Source organism: Schistocerca gregaria, chromosome 2 (assembly GCF_023897955.1).
Source record: "Schistocerca gregaria isolate iqSchGreg1 chromosome 2, iqSchGreg1.2, whole genome shotgun sequence".
In the NCBI taxonomy this organism is placed as follows: domain Eukaryota; kingdom Metazoa; phylum Arthropoda; class Insecta; order Orthoptera; family Acrididae; genus Schistocerca; species Schistocerca gregaria.
In genome coordinates, this window is record NC_064921.1 from 231698212 (window position 1) to 231709251 (window position 11040).

The window sequence follows — 11040 nt, forward strand, 5'->3', positions numbered from 1 at the left end:
CGGTATCTCGAACCATTTATGAGATACCGGTACGAGAAATGTTATAAATATTTCACTTTCACTCGATCGTTTGCACACACGATCAGAAGTGAGTGCGTTACAAACAACCAGTTTTTTCGAAACTGGAGATATAGATATTTTCTCACGTTCACTATGTTAGCATACGTGATCTAACTTGCATCAAACGCAGGCTCATAGCAACCCTTATTTTTCATCACGAACATTGTACAAAACCTTACTAAACATAAAATTGTCATAATAACTACGGCCGTTAACGAAATGATAGTTTATCGTAAAGCTGACGAATGAGATAATGGGATGCGTGAGAAACATTTTCTTTTTTTTACACGGTCCATTTCCACACAGCAACTAAGTTGACAAAGAATCTTTCGCTTATAGCGGGCAAAGTGCACTGCTTAGTAGGCAACAGGCAACAGAGCTGGCCGCCCCTTTGGAGCAGGGGCTTAAATCCCCCAACGCTGAGAACCAGAATCCGTTTCTGCTCATGGAGCAAGCAGTTTTGTCCGAGGGCGCCTTACGATGTCTCACCCCAGACGAGAATAACGATGAACCATACCCCTTGCGATCCCACTTTTCTGTAAGCGTCTGACCCGCTCTCCACTACGCACCTAAGCAACTAAAGAAAGGAAAATTTGTTCTCTGTGTCCGTCTACCTCTGTATCATTAGAGATGGAGCACGCCTTTGAAGTGGACGATCTCAGCATTCGCCTTAACTGATTTAGGGAAATCATGGAAAACCTAAATCTAGATGGCCAGAGAGGGATTTGAGCTCACATCCTTCTGAATACGATTTCAGCACTTCTATCCCTGCGCACCCTCGCACGGTAGCTAAGAAGCTGCTTTGTATATGAAACGGCCAACTAGTGTTTTGCAGAGTTAATCTCTCATTTTCTTGTGACAAATGCAGAGTAATTCATAAGTACCTTTATTATTTCAAAGGACAACTGCGCAAAAACTTCAATGCATACAGAAAATAGACACATATTAGGGAACTGAGCATTTCTGGAAGTTTTTAACTCACATTACAAGTGTTCAGTATGGACACCATTAGTGACACAGCAAAAGTCTATAGAGAAACGCATATTCAATGAAGTCGCTGACACATATTGCGTGGGACAGCGCGATAGCAGCCCACCTTGCAAAGCTGTTAATTGGGTTGCCAACCAGCAGGAGCGACTGATACGATGCGACAGTATGGAGTGGATGATTCATTTGTCCACATATTCTGACATGCTTGCCTCCCACTGCATCTCCGACACCGCGTTTATTGAAGATTTAAATTTGTAGAGATGCTCTGTTCACTTACATGTGTCATTTTTCTGATGTCTTGTAGCTTTCCCCGGGTGCACTTACGAACAACCCGGTAAATACCTCAGCAACAGTAAATGTCGTTCGCTAAAATCCGAATGGATCGGAACTATTTTTCAGTCTAAGTATCTACATCTGAAATTACACATACACTTCGCAAATCACCGAACAGTGCATGACGAAGGGTACTTCATACCGACGTTATTAACTTTTTGTCATATTGCATTCGCGTGGCCGGTGTTGGAGATATGATTGCCTCTCTGTTCTCCCTAATCTGTCATATATTATTGTCCAGATCGTTACAAGAGATATATAACATACTAGTAGCACAATGATTACACAGTATTCTTCGGATGCATGTTCTCTAAATTTACCTGCTAGGGTATACCTATGGCTACGTTGTACTTTTTGGAAGGATTCTCTGTTAAGACCCGTGCATTTCTGCTACATTTTTTATGTGGTCTACACCGTTCTTTTAGTATCGTAGCAGCGGATTTCTGAAATCGTTCGATGTATATTATACTTACTCGACATGGTTTCGAAAAGCTGAAACACAGCTATAGAATTTTTTGCACTAATGCTTTGCATGCGATTGCCTTTACAGATGCACTACAGGTACCTAGAACCTTTCAATAAGTCTAACTCTTCCAATCGCCTTTCCTAATGCTGGTTTATTTGCTAGATACTTATACGAGATGACGTGTTCAACATGGTCACCAGTAATCTTGTGATGGAGTGCCGTCGGGCTAGTTCTCTTTCTAATCCACATTACCTTGCATTGATCGAGATAAAGGACAACTGCCTTTCATTACACCAACGGGACATTTAGTTCAAGCCTTTCTGCATTGCCACACGATCATCGAACGACGATACTTTGCTGTACAAAACAGCAGTGTAAGCGTGAAAGGCGGCTGTCCTATTTGGCATAACGATTTCAAGAAGTTTTGACCGTAAATTTGAAGGAAGTTGCGAATTTGATACATATACTTAAGCTCTGTAGCGTCGATCTAATACTGTGTTGAGGCCAAAGATGTTGGCCTGAGTAAGTTAGAGCGTGTTGTAGAATTGTGTGTTGGACAGTCTGGCAAGTTGCTTGGTTTGGAAAGGATGGAAGCTGGCCTGCGGTGTAGTAAAGGAACCGTATTAAAAAAGATTTTGCAATAATATGTTTCAAAGAAAGACATTGATGAGATTACACAAACGGAAGAATGATAAAGCCTGCTTTTAAAGTAATAAGGTTTTTTTATTTATTTATTTTTATTTGCAACTGTGTAGTTTCTTATTGTTAGAAATTTGTGTATGGTTACAGCTCGCTGTAGAAAATTTTATAGTGAAGCACATATACTTGTGTTACAGTTGACACAGGGGTCGAGGAAGGGAATTGTACACAAGAAATATTTGACTAACTTGACTGACTTGTCTAAGTGTTAGGACGTTATGAAAGGGTGTACTGCTGTCTTGGCTTAATGAAGCATAATTAAACTTGAAGTCTTTGTTCTCATTTATCAGTCGCTAAGACTAGTTCTCCATTTCCTAATTTCACTTTCATGACTATTTGTACGCTCGCATTGCACATCGCGAGTTGTGTACTGAGAAGTATTGTATGAAAAGTGGTGAGATACCGTATTATATTGCACATCGCAAGTACGGCAAATGAGATTTGATTTTTGACAGTCATATCATTATTCTCAACGGAAAAAGGTTGCAGAGCAGCTGAGTGTTCCGTGCAAACAGGTAGGTAAATAAATTTAATTACTATCAAATTTCATGTCCACTGCAAGGTAGAGCTACTATCAGAGTGTACTTGTGAAACTAATATATCAGTTCAGAGGCTTAATACCAGTAGAAGATTTCGGTAAACTGCTGACTTTGGAATTTTCAGGTAGTTTTATCAGAAAGTAAGATGCGTCTATATTCATGTTCATTTTATCCGCCATTACAATAACAGTTCTGCTACAGTGTGTGATTGTTTGTAAGATTAAAGATAAAGATTAGCAATACTTAGAGCCAATGTTTTAATTTGAGTGACTTTGTTATGCTGTTAGATGGAAGATGTACGAGGTGCATTCAAGTTCTAAGGCCTCCGATTTTTTTTCTAATTAACTACTCACCCGAAATCAATGAAACTGCTGTTACTTCTCGACGTAATCGCCCTGCAGACGTACACATTTTTCACAACGCTGACGCCATGATTCCATGGCAGCGGCGAAGGCTTCTTTAGGAGTCTGTTTTGACCACTGGAAAATCTCTGAGGCAATAGCAACACGGCTGGTGAATGTGCGGCCATGGAGAGTGTCTTTCATTGTTGGAAAAAGCCAAAAGTCACTAGGAGCCAGGTCAGGTGAGTAGGGACCATGAGGAATCACTTCAAAGTTGTTATCACGAAGAAACTGTTGCGTAACGTTAGCTCGATGTGCGGGTGCGTTGTCTTGGTGAAACAGCACACGCGCAGCCCTTCCCGGACGTTTTTGTTGCAGTGCAGGAAGGAATTTGTTCTTCAAAACATTTTCGTAGGATGCACCTGTTACCGTAGTGCCCTTTGGAACGCAATGGGTAAGGATTACGCCCTCGCTGTCCCAGAACATGGACACCATCATTTTTTCAACACTGGCGGTTACCCGAAATTTTTTTGGTGGCGGTGTATCTGTGTGGTTCCATTGAGCTGACTGGCGCTTTGTTTCTGGATTGAAAAATGGCATCCACGTCACATGCATTGTTACAACCGACGAAAAGAAAGTCCCATTCATGCTGTCGTTGCACGTCAACATTGCTTGGCAACATGCCACACGGGCAGCCATGTGGTCGTCCGTCAGCATTCGTGGCACCCACCTGGATGACATTTTTCGTATTTTCAGGTCGTCATGCAGGGTTGTGTACACATAACCCACAGAAATGCCACCTCTGGAGGCGATCTATTTAACAGTCATTCGGCGATCCCCCAGAACAATTCTCTCCACTCTCTCGGTCATGTCGTCAGACCGGCTTGTGCGAGCCCGAGGTTGTTTCGGTTTGTTGTCACACGATGTTCTGCCTTCATTAAACTGTCGCACCCACGAACGCACTTTCGACACATCCATAACTCTATTAGCACATGTCTCCTTCAACTGTCGATGAATTTCTATTGGTTTCACATCACGCAAATTCAGAAAACGAATGATTGCACGCTGTTCAGGTAAGGAAAACGTCGCCATTTTAAGTATTTAAAACAGTTCTCATTCTCGCCGCTGGCTGTAAAATTCCATCTGCCGTACGGTGCTGCCATCTCTGGAACGTATTGACGATGAACGCGGCCTCATTTTAAAACAATGCGTAGGTTTCTATCTCTTTCCAGTCCGGAGAAAAAAAGTCGGAGGCCTTAGAACTTGAATGCACCTCGTAAATTTCATTGAAAACGCATTGATTCCTTGCAGACGAATTGTTTGATGTACGAGCTTGTCTGGAATTCGCATAGTACAGCGTGAACCCCAGATATTTCCATTCAAAATTAAATTTCATATTGTTCTGTTGCCCTGCACCGAATTTTACATATTTCGACATCAAAATAAGTTTTACACGTCTCTTATAATTCAATTTGACACTTATCAGCACGAGTTTAAAATTGTATCACAAACTTTCAAGCGGAAAATCTGTTAGTTCCGCTGACCCTGTCTGATAAATCGTTTATTTACGTTGAGAACAACGCATTATGTTGGTTCATAAATTCATAGCGTTTTCTTTATGCATCTTGGTAGTCTGGTTGTTATGGGTTTATTTATCGAATGCCATTTTTTATTTGTCGTTCATTGTTGCTATTTGAGTTTCCATATTGTCGTTTGCAGATAGTGAGTGCAGCTGTGGGCGCTATACAGTGGAGCGCCAAGTACAAAAATCGGAATATTTCCGACATATTCTTCTGTTTGAATTGAATAGGGGGGCGGCAGAAGCGGAGGCACCCAGAAACATTTCCGCAATGTATGATGATAATGCCACTAGATAGAGGGCGGCAAAAAATAGTTTTCTCGGTTTAAGGAGGATCATTTTGACATTAGTGCCGCTCCACGTTCAAGAAGACCTTCGCGGTCTGTTAAAAATCGATTAAACGCATTAATCCACAACGATCCACATCAGTGTACTCGAGGACTTTCAAGTGTGATGAACTGTGGTCTTTCTACCAACGTGCGATATTTGCATGCAATGGAGAAAGTTCAAAAGTCGGTGTATTGGTACTGCATGCTCTAAGCCAAAATCATAAAAATCACCAAGTGGTCATATGTACAGTCGTGCTCAAAAGTATCCGAACGACTTGAACTGCATTTCGCCTAATTCGCATGCAACCGGCATAACGCGGCTGTCTAGCAGGTTCTCTAATCGCCCCTTGGTACAGTCGTTTGACTATTGAAAATGGTTCCAACATGTCACCACTAGAAAACACTGCTCTTTATCACACTAACTCAAGATGTAATGTAATACCACGATGCTACAAATATCAGGGAATACCTTATCACAGATAAGACTGTCCTTAAGGCTTGTAAGCTCATATTTATTACAGTAAATGACATAGCTGAAATGTTTCCACTCTCATTATCACGTCAGATAGGTAATGCGCGTAGTACGTTCGTCGTATTCATGACTTCCTCTTCAAAGTAACATACACTACTTATTATTTAACACAAAATGACATTAAATTAAGTTATTAACGAGCAGTTAGTTGAGAATATGTATGAACTTCAAATGACACGACGAACCGTCTCGTTCTGCATATCGATTCAAACCCAGGTCAGGCAGACTAAGCAAAGATTTCGTCCTTTTCAGCACACTCGTGACGCTGGGAAATGTGGCCACAATGGTCTGGTGGAACGAATTATCACAGGTGCACTGCGTGGGTTCAGGAATTTACTTTTAAGAGGCAGAAGCATTTATTTTACCTCTGGTAACCTCAAGAGAAAGACGTTATAATCCATAATCCGCATTAAACATCACTTTCCTTCATTACCAACTGGGCAGAGCCGGTTTACGTTGGGAAATGACATAGCGGAAGTCATGGAAAACAGAAATACAGTTTCCAGTAAACTTACTTACATTAGAAAATTTTATTTTATTTGATGAACCGATAGCCATTTAAGGAACAGGTCTCTTATTTTACTTGTACTTGATTGAACTAGAGACGTTGAAAAATTTGGTGCTGGACTGTGATTCGAATTCGTATCCCCTCTTTCGAGGATCTGAATCTCTCAGAACAGTATAGTTGGATCATTTCGTTCCTTTTCCCAAGACTGCAATCTTCTCTAGGTCTGCTCCAAAGGATCCAGTACAAAAATATTCATATCTTCATTTCAAGCCCTATCAAGTGCAAACCCACCTGCTAGTGAACATTAACGTGTATTTTTAATGTCTGTTCATGTGTTGCCAACAATCGCAATAGGTGTCGTTATTCGAGGTCAAACACGCACACACATTACTGTTGGTGAGTAAGCAAATAATACTTAAGCTATATTTCTGGATGCACGGTAGGTGTGTAGTTCGATTGTCGATTAGGCACAGAAGTTGGTATCCTTATTTTAGATTCAAACACCTAGCAGCTCGTAAGAAAAACCGATACATAACATTTGATTTTTCTTAGTTAACAATCCGAATACGTGTTGGGTTCGTATCTCCGTCACTGAATCTCACATCATGCACTTCATCTTTAAACGCATGCACACTTTGTTACTTCAGGATGGAGGTTTATCAGACATCTTTCGTGGTTAGCTAACAGGAACGAAAGGGTCTTGATAGGAGTCCCGGTTTATTACAAAGATTGTCGTCTTTTATTTTCAAGTTTAGATTTCGTTACTGGTATTTGCAATAATTTCGATAATTCATGACTCTTCATGGCTAGTCATCAATATAATGTTATTAGATTAGGTAAGATTAATTCTTGTTCCATAGATCATGAATACGACATTTCGTAATAATGTGGAACGTGTCATTTTAAATTAAATATTTCTTTACATACCATGATTCAATTTCTTTGCAACAATGTTTTACACACACACACACTCTCTCTCTCTCATTCTTTTTTATTCTCTCTCTCTCTCTCTCTCTCTCTCTCTCTCTCTCTCTCTCTCTCTCTGTCACACACACACACACACACACACACACACACACACACACACACACACACACATATACACATACACACATTCTTTTTTTATTTTTATTTGTTTGTTGTGCTCGACTGTCGGCGAGGCACGAAAACGTCCGTGAATGAGTTTCTTAGTTTTGAGTACACTTACGAAAGAAATATAAAAACAACTATGAGAGTTACTGATTTATGATGCTTAGTTTGCAGTCAATTCTGAGTATTATTAGTAACTACGCTCCAGTCCCTAAACCTAGTTACAGAAATGCGAATCAGACGCATTACGTATTCCAGGCCGTAGAATCTGCGACTTGGAGACACCTGCTATGGTCACTTCCCAGCCCGCTGTAGGATCACATCGGTTCGTCTTCTTCCTGCTGGTACTGTAACTGAGAGTTGGCAACAAGGCAATATATGTTTGGCAACTCTGTGATGGACGAGTTACTTCCTTGTGTGCACGGAATTAAGCCTCAAAGTTCACTTGATTTTACCTCTCATTTCCATTGAATAATCTCAGTTGTTATCGCTTGAGGTGTAACAAAAGATTGTAAACTTACAGTTTTCAGCCCAGGAAAGTCGTTGCAGGTGGAAATCGCAACTAATCTCGTGCTTTAAATAGCGGTTTATGAGTTCTAGCCACTATTGGGTTCGTAAGAGGAAGCTAATACACATACCTCTTTGCCAGCTCTGTGGTAATGTGCCTACCTGTGAAAAAGCGTCTGTTGTGGTCCGCGGTTCCAGTCCCACTGACTTCAACGTTATTACCCCTTCTGTGAAAGAGCTACAAGCAGTCAGATCAAACATCAATAAGGAAACCGCAAGAAAATACTTTCGGCTCATAGTGCAATGGTGAAAAACTTACAATGCTGCACAACAGGTAACGCACCTTTCCGCTGCTGACAAGCAAATTTTGGGTTTCTAGAAATACATAACTATATTTATGAAATGCCACATTTGCATACCTCTTGAGTATGACACATCATACCAATTAACACAAACCCAATCAAAATCTAAGTGAGTAGTATTTTACTAATTCGTGTCGATAGAGGCTTGCTTGTATGCAGATACTCAGTTTTATTAAAACAGACTTTAGTCGTAAGGTTATCGTGGGTAGTTTTATTTCATTTCTTATAATACAGTGCACAATTTTCGTACGGTTTCCTTTAGTGTTGTTGAAACAACAGTAAACACGATAGCGAAATTAAACCGAGCGATGTGGCGCAGTGGTTAGTACACTGGACTCGCATTCGGGAGGACGACGGTTCAATCCCGTCTCCGGCCATCCTGATTTAGGTTTTCCGTGATTTCCCTAAATGGTATCAGGCAAATGCCGGGATGGTTCCTTTGAAAGGGCACGGCCGATTTCCTTCCCCATCCTTCCCTAACCCGAGCTTGCGCTCCGTCTCTAATGACCTCGTTGTCGACTAGACGTTAAACACCACTAACGTAACCTAACATAAAAGCGAAATTAATCATCAACCACATATGCGAATTCTCTGATGTTATCTATAACAGTCAGGCGATGCACATGCAGTTTATTGATTACATGCATGTAGAAAACTTGTTCTGAGTTAAAGCTGTCAAACAATGTTTCAAGAAGAATAAAATGACACTACCACACGACAGCTAATGTAGAAAATACTTTCCTGGCGTATTTGGGCACGATGCGCTCTCCCCATACATAATACAAAAACTTCGAGATGCATCTGCTGCCTGGCTGTCTATTAAACCTGAAAAGAACAAAATGTCACAAATGTTAGTTCTTTTTCCACATGCGACTGTTTTGGGTTGAGAAGTGAAGGGAATTATTTTCAAAGTTCCATTAGATTGGTAACTTCAGCAGAGAGCAGAACTGAGTTTTAAATAAATTTAGCAGTAAATGTATTCAAACTCGCGACATCTTATCTTTGGTGCACGAGACCTACCATTACGCTGCTACCTTACACATAGCTACAACAGCTGCAGAGCTGAACAACTGTTCCTCCACAACTTCTGCATACCACAGCGGTGCGAGATAATGCAAATGGGCGGGCCTAGACTTCTGAGAGAAACAGTTACAGCTTTTCTTTTGCGCTGCACGACGTTTTTTTACAAACAGATAGCGCAATACAATAGCTCAAGTGGAAAGGAACAATTCATATTTAAATTTCTGCATCCCACACTGTTAGTTTTTACAAACAGATAGCGCAATAGAATAGCTCAAGTGGAAAGGAAAAATTCATATTTAAATTTCTGCATCCTACACTGTTGGCAGTTCTGTGTAGGTGGCAGTTACGTTATTTTATTTCGGTGATTACAAAATAGAGTCGAATGTATGCACTGGGTAGCCGAGGCAGCTAGTTCATGGTGATTCGGTCAACCAAGTAAATTAATTTACTGAACATGCTGCAATTTACTACAGGGAGCCTGTGTGTCCGAATTCTCATCCAGTGTGGCGCAACGGCGTTACGATAGAAAAATGAGTCACCGAAAATATGGTGTGGTGGTCTGTTGGACTGATGGTAGGTCCTTATACCTATGGTTGCTGTTCGATTCCCACTTTTGTCAATGATTTTAGATAGGGAGAGAAAGATTCCTTTCTCTTCTGGCTACACCAGGTGAAGAAGATATAATGGCAGTGTGGTCGGGAATTCACATAAAGATGACATTCCTTCTCTACCAAGTAGACGTTAGGTTGAACCACAATAAAGTCTAGTGTGGCGACATGTAGAAGCTGTATCACCAGTAACCTTTCTTATACTAGTTATTTATTTCTAGTGACGAATCGAACGCTATGTAGCGTCGAACGACACTTATCCCATCTTTTATCTGAGCTTCTGTATGCCGATAAAGTTGGTTCTGAACTGAGAATGCAACTCAGACCGCCCTTAACGCGGAATTTGATGCCTTCGTGACAATACAGCTCGGCTACAATTTGTTGTTTGTTCAAAACTGCAGATTCCTCAACATCTCCACATATTACGCGTGAGTGGGTTCGAATCCTGGCCCGGCACTAAAGATTTCATGATGTATTATCAAGCTCTAGCATGAAAACACCTATCTGCTGGTGGATAAAAATTTTGATTTTTAATGTTTTTTCATTCGTTTTCAACACTAACGATATCTGACGTTTTTTACCCCCAGCGGGACACAGAACTATTTGCGAGATCACTGTAAGTTCAAGATGTTATTCCGAGCTGCGGGTGGAGAAAAATTCGGTAGCTGACGTCTCTTTGTGTGTAGTCAACAACGATACGTGTGGGGCTCTATTCCCAGTGAGCACTGACCTCTTCGTCATATTATTTCTAGTTCAAACATGCTCACATGTCGCTGCTGGTGCAACAAACCCATATTTAACATTCGTTTTCTCTTGAATATAACAGCGATAGGTGCGAGGTTGGAGTCTTGGGAAGGAAAAAGTTAGTGTTTCGTCTCGTCATTTCAGTTAAAACATCTAGCTACTGTCGAGAAAATCCGATATGTCACAGTTGGTTGTGTTTCGATATCAATCCGATTAGGTTCTGGGTTCGTATCCCTGTCCAACACAAAGCTTTACAATACGCCCCTTCAAGTAAGTTACTTGTGAAGAAGCAATATTTAACATTTCTCGTAGTTCGTTAACAGGGACAATA